This window comes from Crocodylus porosus, unplaced genomic scaffold (assembly GCF_001723895.1).
Source record: "Crocodylus porosus isolate Cpor-Errol unplaced genomic scaffold, CroPor_comp1, whole genome shotgun sequence".
Lineage (NCBI taxonomy): Eukaryota > Metazoa > Chordata > Crocodylia > Crocodylidae > Crocodylus > Crocodylus porosus.
The window spans coordinates 21665613-21671083 of NW_017728909.1; positions in this window are offsets into that span (position 1 = coordinate 21665613).

Genomic DNA, 5471 nt, shown 5'->3' on the forward strand with positions numbered 1-5471 from the left:
TTCAACCATCCTTGTCTGTGATTCCAAGGCAGCCCACAGTACCTTCATTATAAACCACTAGACTTAAAAAGTAGCTGGGAAATCATTATCACTCAGGGGGAGTTGCTAGTCCAGCCCTGTACAGCTCAGTCCCCCATTCACCCTGTTCTTGATTAATGACCCAGAAGAAAATAATAGCTCATTAATCTATGATTCTATGATTCTATACTTAGAGATGAGGCAAATTAATGTTTAAAAATGATAACTGGGCAGCTGTGCAGCCCAATCCGGATTGCTCAGGGAGCTGAGCTCTTTGAACGTGGACAAACATGTGCACATCTAGGAGCAAGGGCTGTAGTTCAGCTTCCTCGACAGCAGCGACTGAAAAGTATTTGGGGACTGTGATTCATAAGCAAGTAGCACTGGGGCTGCCAGTACAGCAAGAAACAGATTAAACCGTTGAGGTGCAAGCAGGGGAAGGGCATGGATGTGGTATTGGTAAGACCATTACCAGTCAGACCCAGTGCCCAGTGCTGGTATCAGCCCCACAGGAGGGATATGGATAAACTGAGGGGTGTTCAGAGAAGAGCTGCAAGAAAGCTGTGGAGTCTGGAAGCGCCCTGGCCACGAGAGACAAAGGAAACTCAATGGACTGAGTTAAGACATGGGCCTGGTACAGTCTGCAAGACCTTGTGCAGAGACTCCCCTGGGCCCGGGGTGCTCAGATGCATCCTGGAGTCGTCGTCCTCGGGACTGGGGACAAGGCAGGTGGGAGGATCCTCCCTGCTGGCTCAGGCCATGGCCTGTGCTGTGCAGGCAACCAGGCAGGATGGTCTGACAGTCCCTTGTGCTCCCAAACCATCACGGAAGAAGTCCTCGCTGCCAAATACGTCGGGCAGCTGTTGGGAGGTGGGCCTGGGGGTGTCACAGGGCATCAGCATCACAAACCAGGGATCATGTCTGTGGTTAGACTAGACTATGGCCCATTTGCGAGCTGAGCCACTTAGCCAGCTCAGGCACAGATGGGAGGTGCAGCTGCAGTTCCCTTCACGATTTGCCCTTCCCCATGCGCCGAGGCCCACAGACCAGCTGGGCTGGCTGGGACCTCCGCAGATCGCATCTAGTGCAGTCCCCTGCTCAGAGCAGGACCAGCCCAGACAACCGTCTCTTTATTCTTCAGCTTCTGGGAACAAACATCATGTGCGAGTCCCGGGTCTAACACCCAAAACAGCAAATGCACCCCTTAGAATTGCAGTCACAGTGAGGGTGGAAGGGAGCTCCAGAGGTCACATCTAGTCCAACCCCTGCTCCAAGCAGGACCAGCCCCAACTACATCATCCCAGACAAGGCTTTGTCTACCCAGGGCTTCATCACCTCCAAGGATGGAGAGTCCACCACCTCTCTGGAAAGTCAATTTTACTACCTTCCTAGTGAGAACATTTTTCCTAATATCCAACCTCAATTTCCCTTGCTGCAGCCTGAGCCCATTGCTCCTTGTCCTGTCATCTGCCCCCACTGTGACCAGGCCAGCTCCAGCCTCTTTGCAGCCCCCCGGCAGGGAGGTGAAGGCTGCTGTTCAATCCCCCTCGGTCTTCTCTTCTGCAGACTCCATCAGCCCAGTTCCCTCAGCAGTTCAATTTAGGCAAGACTCAAGATACCTGGGTGCTAGAGCAGCTCAGTTCACCCCCTAATACAGAAATTATTATTATTGCTACAGATCCCACCATGAGACCAGCTGGCTTTGATCTCCCTGGACATCCTTGGTCTTCTGTAAAGCGGATCAGGACGGGATGCAGCAGGCGGGGATCTCTGTTACATCCGTGGGACTAGACTGGCTCACTCAGCTGTGACTGCGGTGCCCTTTTGCAAACTTTGAGCCACGTCACCCCTGAATGCATCTCCCTGCAATTAAGGGAATGCTAGCGCATCTGCACAACACCACACCTGAGACGACAAACCAGCTGCAACATTTGGACATTGTGAATGTTTCTCCTTGCTCTGTGATCACTGTATCATTGTGCACTGAATAACAACCATGGGCTGCTCTCACTGCCCTCCCAGGATGGCTATGTGGGACCCCAGGAGACAGCCCCAGCTCTCCCACCCAGCGCAGAGGCCTGCACTAGCCAGCTGGGTAGCAGCAAACCCCTTTGCGCCCCTCTGCCCGGTGCCGTCCCTGGGCTGCACTCTCAGTGTGACAAGCCATGGGCACTGCCGTGTGCATGACCTCCCCGAGGCTGCCAAGTGCCCGCTGGCTGTTTCCACGAGCCCACGCCACGTCCCAGCCAAGCCGCTCCCCGCACGGTGCCGTCACCAGCCAGGCCCCACACGGCCTTGCGGACAGGTTCAGGGAGCCTGGGTCCCCTCCTCCGCCTCGCTCAGGCCGGGAGCAGCTCAGGGTAGCATCCCATCTGCCCCGGGGTTCAGGCAGTGCCCAGCGTGATGGGGGCCTGGCAGTGCCACTGCAGCTGGGGGCAATGTGGAGGAGGATGCACTTGCCGAGGCCTCCTGCCCTGCAGCACGGGGCCCAGCCAGCTGTGGGGCAGGGAGTGTCTCTCACACGCACACCCTCTATCAGTGGGACTGACACACGCGTACACCACTGTCCCTGGGAGCCACAGCTAGACACACCCCCCCCTCTATCAGTGGGGGTGACACATTCCCCCTACATTATCAGAGGGGGTGACACACACCCCTTCTATCAGTGGGAGTGACCCCCCCATCAGTGGGACACACACGCACAACCGCACGGGATGGAGAGACCCAGCACGCTGCCCTGCGCGGACTGCCCCCGGACGCTCTCCACCCAGCCCTGGCACCATGGCACTGCCATGCACACAAAGCCTGGCACAACAGCCCCGGGGTGTCAGCCAAGTGTTTCACAGCTGACGCCTCCCAGCTCTACGCCTTGCCCCGCAGGATGCCTGGGCCAGGCCTCTCCTTCCTGCGTGCAGGGGCTAGGAAAGCCGGGCCTGACAAGAGCCCCCACAGGGAAGCATCCTGCCAGGTCCTGGCCTGGAGAGGTGCCCAGTGGGAGAACCAAGACAGCCTGGCCCTGCTCCGGGCACCGGCCAGTTTCTCTCCGTGGTGCTGGCACATCTAAGGGCAGGGACAGACACACGCCCTGCTGGAACATGGGCTGGTTTTGCACCACAGCTTGCCAAGCAGAAGGCAGGGCAGCGTGGCACCTCGGAGACTAATTTGATCAGAGAGATAGGGGCTCAGTCATCACTATCCTCACTGGGCATTATCGAAGTCTCGGGCTGCATCGCAGCCAGGAGATCCCAACACCAGACCTGTCTTAAACAACCACAGGCTCGGTTTGGTGGCGAAGGGTCAGCCAGGTTTGTTGTCTGCAAGCCACGGCCATAAGGCGCTTGCGATCTGCTGCACAAGGTGTTAATGCACGTGTGCCCGTGACAAGGTGCACCATGTAGGCTCCCCATGGCCAGTACCAGGTCCCCGTCATTTCTAATTCTCCTTCTATACAGGCCTAAAAACTAATGTTGTCTTACTTTCCACCTGGATTTTGAATGTCTTAAGCTGTCGTGTACCAGGAACTTGTTCCACATCCTGATCTGGGGGTTCCCATCCCAGCCTTATTACCCTCGTACCAGACTATCCCACACCTTGCACAGCCATCCCCACCCCTTCCCATCTACAAAACTTGCCAAATTTTCCTTATGGAAGGTGTTCATGCATCGGTCAAGTTTGCTGGTCAGGCTGACTGGGGATGGGGATGATGGGCAGCTTGTCTGGGCATGGTTCAGACTGACGGCCACTGCTACAAAACCTTACCATGGGATGGCAGGGAAAGCCAGCAGCCCGTCTGCCTCCCGGGAGCACAGGGCTGGAAGGGACGACAAGGATTGTCTGGTCCAACCCACTGCACCAGTCCTCCATCCTCCCTGCCCAGTGCCTCCTCTTGAAAACCTCCAGAGAAGGGGACTCCACCTTTCCCTCTTCTAACCGTAAGGAAGCTGGTCCTGAGATTCAGTCTCAAGCCACTGCTTCGTGCCCAACCCTCTGCAGCAAGGGGAGCAGGGCTTCTCCCTCTTCGTGGCAGTATCTCAGGTGCTGAAGACTGCCGTCATAGCCCCTCTCAATCACCTTCCCTGCAAGCTGAATGTGCCCAGCTCACCCTCTCCCTGTATGACTTGCTTCCCAAGCCCATTTGCCTCCAGCAAGTGACAAGCTCAGGATAAGATGCAGACAGACGACTGCTAAACCAGTGTCAGGTACACTGGGGGAGTTTCCTCCAGTTCTTTGGAGGGTGAACTGCCATGGCTCTGGATGTCTCCTTTAAGCAGTGTGATACGAGTTTCACACCCCATGCCCAGAGATGCCACCTCCATGGTAGCTGAGCTGGGTTTACCAACCTGCGCTGTCTGCAGCCCCGGGGTACGATGCACGTAGGGAAGGACTAGCCTGGCTGAGCACAGGCTGTAAGGCAGGGTAGGAGTAGTAAGTTAAAGGCCTTCTGTGGAAAGCACTGGGGTTCATCCGAACCTCTGGCATTTATTCAGGGTTGTTCAGACTCAGTACAACCTAGCATAATACAAAAGGACAACAGGCAGGACAGTACAACCAGACCTGGCACATGAGATGCAAGGGGTATGTGGGGATGTTGGAATGGAGAATCAGAGAGCAGTGGGGCTGGAAAGGGCCTGCAGTGGTCACATCTAGTCCAACCCCGGCTTGTCCAAACCATCCCAGACCGACTATATTGAGTATATTAACCTTTTATCACCATGCCCCCCCACCGCTTTGCCTCTGGCAGGTTCAAGTGTGATGTCTGATGTTGTATCAGGGTTGAAGAGTTTAGAGGATGGATGTGTCTGGGATGGTTTGGACAGGCAGGAGTTGGACAAGATGTGACCTCTGCAGGTCCCTTCCAGCCCCACTTTTCTAAGACTATAAATCCATAATCTGATCTGGAGCTGGGCTGTTCTCAGTGGGGGCGGATGGCAGGACAAGGAGCAACGGGCTCAAGTTGCAGCAAGGGGAGTTGAGGTTGGATGTTAGGAAAAAACTTACCCAGGACGGTGGTGAAGCACTGGACCAGGCTTCCCAGAGCGGTGGGGGAGTCTCCATCCTTGGAGGTGTTTAAGACCCGGGTAGACAAAGCCTTGGCTGGGATGATGTAGCTGGGGCTGGTCCTACTTGGAGCAGGGGCTTGGACTGGATGTGACCCCCTGAGCTCCCTTCCACCCTCCTTGTCTGTGATTCTCTGAATCTCCCAGTAGAGCTAAATACACAGGGGGCAAAAAGAAGGTACTGGGTAATGTGGGGCCCCTGCAAGACACGATAGGAAATTTGGTCGTCACACCAGATGACAAAGCCAACATATTTAATGACTTCTTTGCCTCTATTTTCCTGAGCAGGGACCAGATCAGCCCCCACCATCAGACCCCCTCAGGCCCCAGGGGAGGCGCACCCAGGCCCAGGGTCAGTGAGGATCTAGTCAGGGAACATCTGGAGGGACTGGACGT